Raw genomic sequence first — 10,000 nt, 5'->3', positions numbered from 1 at the left:
TGTCGGTCTTGCTCGTGGTATATAGCGGCCATGTTGACGAGTGAAAAAAACTATTTCGCACATATCCCCGCCCTTAGCTCACGCTGATTGGTTCGAACCGCGGAGAGGTTCGGTGTTATAGCTCAACTCTCTGAGAGATCTCAGATGGATGATGCTGTCTTGGGGAAACATGGTTACTCAATACCGCCCCCATCTGGCAAAGTCAGGTTAAGAGAACCCCCCCCCCCAATACCCAGAATAACATAACCACAACGCAAACGTGTTGTTTTCGTCGACTAAGACGAAAGAAGTTCGTCGACTACCTTTTTTTCACTGACTATAAAACGAAATAAAAACGAATCTATGATGACTAAAACTTAAAGACTAGTAAATATACATGACAATTTCGTCAACAAATTAAAAAGTAGACTAAAATGTTATAGGAAGGGACTATATTGGACAAGACATCCAGTTTTATGCTGGGTTGCATTTGGCCCTAATGTTGTTTGCCGGTACGGAACTTCGCAGTCTCCTCGAGTTGTCGCTCTGGTACTGATTCCCCTATCAGGCTTTTGTTTAATTAATTCCGTTCTCTCTCTCTCTCTCTCTCTCTCTCTCTCTCTCTCTCTTCTCTCTCTCTCTCTCTCAGGTGGGTACTATCCGCTACATGGCTCCAGAGGTCCTGGAAGGGGCGGTCAACCTGCGGGACTGTGAGTCTGCTCTGAAGCAGGTGGACATGTACGCCCTGGGCCTGGTCTACTGGGAGACCTTCATGAGATGCACAGACCTGTTCCCTGGTGAGAGAGAGAGAGGCACACACACACACACACACACACACACACACACACGCCCTGGTCTACTGGGAGACCTTCATGAGATGCACAGACCTGTTCCCTGGTGAGAGAGAGAGAGGCACACACACACACACACACGCCCTGGTCTACTGGGAGACCTTCATGAGATGCACAGACCTGTTCCCTGGTGAGAGAGAGAGAGAGAGAGGCACACACACACACACACACACACACACACACACACACACACACACGCACGCCCTGGGGCCTGGTCTACTGGGAGACCTTCATGAGATGTATATTGTAAAAAATCAATCTTAATTTAACTTAAGTTGAGTGTACAAATAGAACCACATTTGGTTCCATTTGTACACTCAGAGTTACAGACCCATAAGGGGTAGCCATTTGGTTTCCAAACCATCATTTTCATGCATGGGGACGCCCTAGAACTCCCTCGAGGACCCCTGGGGGTCCCCGGACCCCACACTGGGCTTAGATGGACTAGAGTTGGGTGTGTCCTCTTAGTCTACTCTGAAACACGGGGTATGTTTTTTGCATACCCAAAATGTGCTCCCTTTCTACAACGCCCTGCACACACACACACACACACACACACACACGCGCACACACAAGCACACATGTATACGTGTACAGATTGTTCTCTCCCTGCGCGCTCCCACAGGAGAGTCGGCGCCAGAGTACCAGATGGCGTTCCAGGCCGAGGCCGGGAACCACCCCACGTTTGAGGACATGCAGGTGCTCGTGTCCCGGGAGAAGCAGAGGCCCAAGTTCCCCGAGGCCTGGAAGGAGAACAGCCTGGTGAGAGAGAGAGAGAGAGAGAGAGAGAAACTAGTCCGTGGACCCCCATTTGAAAAGATATGCCCCCCTCCCAAAAGGGAAGATTTTTACGGCTCTAGCAGTGATTCTCAACCTGTTTAATTTCAAGGACCCCCAGGTTTTTTTATTTCAGTTTAGGCAACTTCACAGAATTACAGGTATACATTTTTCTTACAACTGATTTTTTTTAATTTTTTTCACAACCTCAGCTGTTACATACTTTCACAGGATATATAAATGATACACTCATACACATAAACAACTTCACATACATTTACAAGTATTCACAAAACAAACAAAGAAACAAAACAAAAAAACAAGGGAATAAAATACAGGTATATAACGAGACAGAAACGACAGAGCGAAGGTAACAATGGGAGGTAAACAATACTGGGAACAGAAATGACTGGAGATGGAGGAAGGCGTATGGGCACACCAGAAGGTCTGAAGAGAAGTGTATTTGGTTACTCAAGATTCCGAAAACCTGGACCCCCAGGTTTGACATGCATTAGTCTTACGGACCCCCCCATTTAATTGCATTTCTATCTCTGGGGACCCCCCCAATGTATATTGTAAAATCAATGTTAATTTAACTCAGAGTGTACTACAAATAGAACCAAATGGAACCTTGGTAGCCACAGAAACGTCTCTTTTCACGTGACGCGACAGATGAGACGTTTCATTTTATTCCTCATACAAAGAGGCCAAAGGCCTGACCCTGTATCTCAAATGGTCAATGAAATATTTGATTAAGGAATATAATATTATGCCCTTTGTATTCTTTCTGTATATCAAGCAAGAACGGGAGTGGCTTATTGGCCGTATCAGCCGGTAACGCGCAGGAGTCTATCCCTGTTACAACGCACTAGACTCCTGGGAGATGGAGTCTATCCCTGTTACAACGCACTAGACTCCTGGGAGATGGAGTCTATCCCTGTTACGATGGAGTCTATCCCTGTTACAATGCACTAGACTCCTGGGAGATGGAGTCTATCCCTGTTACAATGCACTAGACACCTGGGAGATGGAGTCTATCCCTGTTACAATGCACTAGACACCTGGGAGATGGAGTCTATCCCTGTTACAATGCACTAGACGCCTGGGAGATGGAGTCTATCCCTGTTACAATGCACTAGACCCCTGGGAGGTGGAGTCTATCCCTGTTACAACGCACTAGACACCTGGGAGATGGAGTCTATCCCTGTTACAACGCACTAGACTCCTGGGAGATGGAGTCTATCCCTGTTACAATGCACTAGACTCCTGGGAGATGGAGTCTATCCCTGTTACAATGCACTAGACACCTGGGAGATGGAGTCTATCCCTGTTACAACGCACTAGACACCTGGGAGATGGAGTCTATCCCTGTTACAACGCACTAGACACCTGGGAGATGGAGTCTATCCCCGTTACAATGCACTAGACACCTGGGAGATGGAGTCTATCCCTGTTACAACGCACTAGACACCTGGGAGATGGAGTCTATCCCTGTTACAACGCACTAGACACCTGGGAGATGGAGTCTATCCCCGTTACAATGCACTAGACACCTGGGAGATGGAGTCTATCCCTGTTACAACGCACTAGACCCCTGGGAGATGGAGTCTATCCCTGTTACAACGCACTAGACACCTGGGAGATGGAGTCTATCCCTGTTACAACGCACTAGACACCTGGGAGATGGAGTCTATCCCTGTTACAACGCACTAGACACCTGGGAGATGGAGTCTATCCCCGTTACAATGCACTAGACACCTGGGAGATGGAGTCTATCCCTGTTACAACGCACTAGACCCCTGGGAGATGGAGTCTATCCCTGTTACAATGCACTAGACCCCTGGGAGATGGAGTCTATCCCTGTTACAATGCACTAGAGACCTCTGGGAGATGGAGTCTATCCCTGTTCCAATGCGCTAGACCCCTGGGAGATGGAGTCTATCCCTGTTACAATGCACTAGACCCCTGGGAGATGGAGTCTATCCCTGTTACAATGCACTAGACCCCTGGTGTTTTTTTTTCTTTTTAGGGGGGCTAGTGTGTGATATGAGCTGTAATCATATTCCATCATATTCACGTAATTTTGGAGAGAAATGAGACAGACTCCATGCAGTCATTAGTAGAGGCCTGCAGAGGGGAGCTGTATGTGTCTGTGACACAGGTGATGGTCGTTATTGATGCTCATTAATACATCAAGGAAGGCAATTAATAATAATAATAATAATAATAATAATAAAACGTTATTTGTATAGCACCTTTCATGACATGAAATGCAGCTCAAAGTGCTTTACAGAGAAATGGAGGATAAAAGAAAAGCAAGGCAACAACATTAAAAACAAGCAGTAATGCAATACAGTGAGGACATGAATAACAGAAATAAAAAAATAAAAGATCAATTAAAAGCAATGTTGTAGAAGTGGCTCTTGAGCTGAGCTTTAAAAATGTCTACAGAGGCTGCCTGACGAAGGTACAGTGGGAGCTTGTTCCATGCCGACGGCCCGTAGAAGCAAAAAGCTGCTTCCCCGTGCTGCTTATGTTTCTGCACTGTCAAATAGTTCTACAATCTATCCTAAGATGCCATCAAAGTGAAATGTCAACTCGAGCTAGGTTTAAACATGAAAGCGTGTTTACAGTTGTTGCACAGAAATTAAGTAATTTTACATGAAAAGTAATGCTGCTTTTGCAATTTAGTTAAATAAAAAATGTGAAAAAAGCTTGGGGGTGGGGGGGGGAAGCTAAATCATTTTTAAAAAAAAGTTTTCGATCAATTGCCTGGAAAATAATTGTGCTGAAAATATCGTGAAAAAAATCGTATCGTGAACCTCATATCGTGATACGTATCGTATCATGAGTTGAGTGTATCGTTACATGCCTAGTCTTAACAGTAGTGTGTGTGTGTGTGTGTGTGTGTGCGTGCGCGCTCTCCCCCCCAGGCGGTGCGCTCCCTGAAGGAGACCATGGAGGACTGCTGGGACCAGGACGCCGAGGCCCGCCTCACGGCCCAGTGTGCGGAGGAGAGGCTGGCGGAGCTGCTGCTCATCTGGGACCGCTCCAAGTCGGTCAGCCCCACGCTGAACCCCATGACCACCACGCTGCACAACGAGAGGTACGGCACACTGACCTGACCACCACGCTGACCGACAGCGAGAGCTACGGCAGTGGATATACAACTAGTCCCTCCCTAGCCTCGGAAACACAGACGTTTTTATTTCCAGGGAGAAAAAAAAAGTCTGGGTCTGAGTCCACTTCAATTCGGCATAGAGTAGCGCAAACATTGCTCACTCTCTGCTGATTTCTGATTGTCTGCACCTTTGTAAAATTGACATACACACGCACACATGTACAAACACACGCTCCTCTCTCTCTGTCGCTCTAAGTAATTAGTCTCATGTCGCGCAGCTGCTTATATATTCTCCCGGCGGATCCTGCCGGGAGCTGCCTATGCCATAAAATTTAAAAAGCATAGGTGAGTTCCAGGCTCCCTAACATATAGAGGAGCCAATTCCGCCCCCAAAGTCCTGAAGTCACTCGCTCATCCACCTCGGTTCATATAGAAGTCATTTCTCTATGGAGAATAACACTTTATATCGTCTACTATAAGCATTTTGTGGGTCCTGAAATAAACAAGCTGTCTCGGTCGGCGTTATTGTCAGGGGAGGGTGTCTCTGTGTCGTTTTTACGACCGTCAGTCGCTCGTATATTATGATACAGTCCTGTTTCTAGTGAAAATGTAACTAATTCAGCAGTTATTTCTTTCTTCATATCATATGTGAGTGAAACGGCCCCGGGATGCCATGTTTGTTTTGTCAAACACAGTTCTTATATGAGGCGGTCTAAAAATCCCTTTATTATCAGAAGAGCCATTTTTGGCCCAAGAACGTATTGCAATTCTATCTGGAGACGCAAAATATGTATGCTTTAATTAAGAAAACTTTCATTATTTGTGATTTTTCTGGTCTTTTAATATTACATTTTATTGTTTGCTAATTTCTCAAAGCATGTCAAGTATACTGTATACCAGTAAGCCAGCAGCATTGGTGGTGAAAACAAACAGATGTCTTATCATGAATACATTCTTCTATTCTTCCATTTTCCTTCATTAAATATGATTCTTATTTTTATCTGGTGTATAGGCAACATTGTTTTGCAATATCAAAATGAATGAATAACTTTATGCCTACTACAAATCCAATAATAAATTATGATTAAATGTAAAAAGAAAAAGAAAACCTCTTATTCCTTTTCATACTTCTTTGCCGTAGCAACTGGGAGCCACGGGAGAGAGCCTATAAGAGCCACATGTGGCCCTAGAGCCACAGGTTGCCTACCCCTGGTCTAGAGCGTCGAGTGTCCGTTTCCAACCTCTTTGTTCTTCCTATATCCTCCCCCTACACACAGGAACCGCATGACGCCGAAGCCCGGCCCGTACACGGACCACCCCTCCTCCTACATCGAGGAGCAGGAAGGGGGGGGTGTGGCCAAAAACGCCCAGGCGGAGGAGGCGGGGGGCGGCGGCGGCGGGCGCACCGCGGGCGGCGGAGGCAGCGAGCGCAACCGTAACTCCATCAACCAGGAGCGCCAGCAGCAGCAGCAGCACCACGCCAACGCCGGGCGCCTGCCCAGCCCGGAGGGCAGCAGTGGGACCATGAGCCTGAGGGCGGGCAGCCCCTCGGCCTCCTCCTCCGCCACCACCACCACCCTGGTGTCCGAGTCGGAGGGGCTCATCACCACCACGCCGGTGCCCGTGTGCCTCCACCTGACCCAGGTCAGGACATCGATTATTTAAAGAAATATTATATATGTGTGACCCCACCGTGAATGGGGAGGCCTGTCATTTTTTTTATTATTATTATTAATTTTCGTTTGTTGTCATGTCATGTGAAAGCAGGGAATTCGTATAGCTTCAAATTGACATATCGGGTTGTTCCGTTCGACTCCACCAGTTTTGGAGATATAGAGTTAATGTCTTGCAGAGAAACGGCGAGTTGAGAAAAAGGTTCACTTCTGTGGTCTCTAACGTTACACCTATAGCTGCATGTTTAAAGCATTTATTTCATATTTGCATGTCGATTTCAGCTCTGACACTTGTTGTTTTGGCTCATAGAGTAATGTCTTGTAGAGAAACAGGCTTGAAAGGTTCACTTATGTGGACTCTAGGGCTTTCACTTCTAGTGATTTTTACTAGTTGACCAGTTGTTTAATTAGGCTTACCTTCTTTTTTTTTATAATAGTTGTACATTTGGTCACTATGACTATAATCTAGCTGATCTTGAGGCCTACAAAAACATATGTATGGTTTTTTTTCTTTCTTATCAACTAGTCTGTTATTATAGAAAGTAAAAGATGAGTGTTATTATTATTTTTTCATTTGCTGCTTTCTTTTGTTTTAGGGATTTTAGCTGTTTTTGACAGGGGGGCGGGGGCATTCGAGCATGGGGCTAAATATGTATTTCTTTAAAAAATGTTATGGCGATTTATTTTTGTATTATTTACTATAGTCCTACTAGAACCCAATAAATTACATCTGGCCACAAAAGATCACAGGATCTACTGAATGTGTCAAACTGACATATTGAGCCTATTACAGTGTGGCTTCCCCCCCAGTAGGCTACCTTCACATTCAGTACTAGATCCTGTGAACTTTTGTGGCCAGATGTAATTTATTGGGGTCTAGTAGGACTATAGTAAATGATAAATAAAAAAAGATCGCTATAAAATAATGTAAAATAATACATATTTAGCCCCATGCTCGAATGCCCCCACTCTAAAACGAAAGAAAGCAGCAAATGAAGAAAATAAAAATAACATTCATCTTTTACTTTTTCTAATAACAACCTAAAATATGAACCTTGGTTGAAAAAAACTGAAGTTGTCCATTTCAGCTCATGTCCACCTGCTTCAGCTCTGACATTTATTTCAGGCTCTAGTGTGTGAAGAGTCTGTCTGTGTCTTTATTAACTGAGTGGTGCAACCACTCCTACAACCAGCAATGTCCGTGTTGGTCATGCACCTATGTGTTGGTCACCTATGTGACATTAATGAGCACCAGTATGTACCAGTAGGTGGCGCCAGAAACAGAGAGACAGTGCACTGTTGCCTGCTAATGAGAGAGAGAGAGAGAGAGAGAGAGAGGAGTTTCACCACTCTGTTCACACAGGTGTGATTTTTTTTTTTTTTAAAGGCAGTTTTTCTCCTCTGGTGAAAAGGTGCAGGCTGCGCCATGACAGGCTCTCAGTCAAATCTGGTCGCATATAAAAGTAGATGACCTAGAAATTGGAAGATAATAACACATCAACGATAACCTAATATATATATTAGATTATGTATTTCAGAGCGAACATTTTTAACTAAAATATTGGCTTCTGGGGGGGGGGGTCCCTGGAACTACATATTTTGAGATGGGGGGGGTCCGTGGCCCAATAGAGATAATTCTGGGGGTCCTTGACATGAAAAAGGTTGAGCACCACTGACATAGAAACATGGGGGTTTTTTTCAGAGAAAAAAATTAGGAAAATCGCTCAACAACTGTTTAAGCTTTTTTTATTTTATTTATAATGACCTGAACTCCCCCCCCAACAAACAGGAGGACCTGGAGACCACCAAGCTGGACCCCAAAGAGGTGGACAAGAACCTGAAGGAGAGCTCTGACGAGAACCTGATGGAGCACTCCCAGAAGCAGTTCTGCTCTCCGGACCCGCTCAGCCCCGGCGGCTCCTCCAGCCTGCTGTACCCGCTCATCAAGATGGCCAGCGAGGCCTCGGGGGGCGCTGGCACCGCCTCCTCGGACCACAACGCCGCGGCCGGCGCTGGGGCTCCCCCACTGCCCAGCGCCATCTTCCCGCTGCCCCCCAAGCAGCAGAACCTTCCCAAGCGGCCGTCCAGCCTGCCCCTCCGCACCAAGCCTGCCAACAAGAAGGAGTCCTCCTCCTCGTCGTCCTCCTCGCTCCGGTTCAAGTTCGGACGCTCGGGGAAGTCCAACCTGCGGCAGGTGGAGGGGTCCAAGAGCAACGTGGGGGGAGGGGGGGCGACCACCAACGTGGCCGCCAACGGGTCGGAAGCCCACCACCACCACCACCGGGGGGGCGGGGGGGGCTCCGCCTCCTCCTCCGGCACCAACAACCTGCCGCTGCTGCGAGGAGAGACCAACGCGCCGCATCATCAGGCCAACGGCGCCGCTAACGGCGGCCAAGCTAACGGCGGCCTGTCCTCCTCCGCGGCCGGCGGCACCGCGATGATGGCCGTCCAGAACGGCTCAGCGTTGCCCCCGAGGGGGGGAGGAGGAGCGGGCGGCAGCGACGGCGGCGGGCGGCTGAGCCTGGGCGTCATCACGGCCAGCCCCGACGAACACGAGCCCCTGCTGAGCCGAGACCGGGAGCAGGCCGAGGGCGCGCCCGCCGGCACCCTGTTGCTCCACTCGGCCTCGCGGCCCTCCAACTCCAACAACAACAACAGCAACACGGGCCACGGACAGGGCGACGGCGAGAGCGAGGGGGAGAGCGACGGCGGCGGAGGAGGAGAGGACGAGGGGGGCCGCGGCGTGGGCGTGGGCGAGGCGGGGGGTGGGGGCGGGGGCTGCAGCAGGGGGGACGCCAGCGGAGCCCCCACCGGAGGAGAGAGCACCACCAGCTCCTCCTCCGGGCTACTGCAGGGCTCGGGCTGCGGCGGCGGCCCCCAGGGGACGCTCATCAACCCCACCGGGGGCGTCACCATGAGAGGGGAGGCCCTGCTCAGGCAACCCAAAGCCCGCCGGCCGGAGAGACCCAACTCCCTGGACCTGTCCTTCACCACCAGAGACCTGACATCTCTGGGTGAGCTGCTGCCCTCACACATCATCCTCAAACACAATAGAAAGGCTGCATGTTGTGGTGCATTAGTAGTGGATGTGAACCATTTTGTTGAATGTCAGATGGGGTTGCAGTACTTTAGTTTAGACAGTTTTTTTGGTTTAGACTAGTCATTTGGTTAGACCGGTCATTAGTCCTACACAACTACAACCCATCTCAAACCCTCACCCTAAACCTAACTTCCCACGGGGCAGCACACCTAAACCTAACCTTAACCCATGTCTAACCAATGACTAGTCTAACCCTAACCTCCCACGGGGCAGCACACCTAAACCTAACCTTAACCCATGTCTAACCAATGACTAGTCTAACCCTAACCTCCCACGGGGCAGCACACCTAAACCTAACCTTAACCCATGTCTAACCAATGACTAGTCTAACCCTAACCTCCCACGGGGCAGCACACCTAAACCTAACCTTAACCCATGTCTAACCAATGACTAGTCTAACCCTAACCTCCCACGGGGCAGCACACCTAAACCTATAACCTTATGTCTAACCTAAGCATGCACCCCTGTCAGATGCATAATAATAATATGGCAGCATTGA

At 48.3% G+C, this 10,000-nt stretch overlaps 1 pseudogene across 1 annotated transcript in view; it reads left to right on the top strand.

Annotated features, from left to right (window-relative positions):
- The window catches only part of LOC308311924 (bone morphogenetic protein receptor type-2-like), a 25,399-nt pseudogene that overhangs the window by 12,601 nt on the left and 2,798 nt on the right, over positions 1-10,000 (top strand). Inside the window, exons 6-10 of the transcript XR_013966270.1 lie at positions 629-776; positions 1,456-1,592; positions 4,541-4,713; positions 6,006-6,372; positions 8,191-9,415. The product of XR_013966270.1 is annotated as a bone morphogenetic protein receptor type-2-like (transcript). The remainder of the gene's footprint in view (positions 1-628; positions 777-1,455; positions 1,593-4,540; positions 4,714-6,005; positions 6,373-8,190; positions 9,416-10,000) is intronic.

Source organism: Protomyctophum bolini (assembly GCF_963924005.1).
Source record: "Protomyctophum bolini genome assembly, chromosome: 24".
Lineage (NCBI taxonomy): Eukaryota > Metazoa > Chordata > Actinopteri > Myctophiformes > Myctophidae > Protomyctophum > Protomyctophum bolini.
Note: the sequence above shows the minus strand (reverse complement) of the source record. Positions and strands in the feature narration are given on the sequence as shown.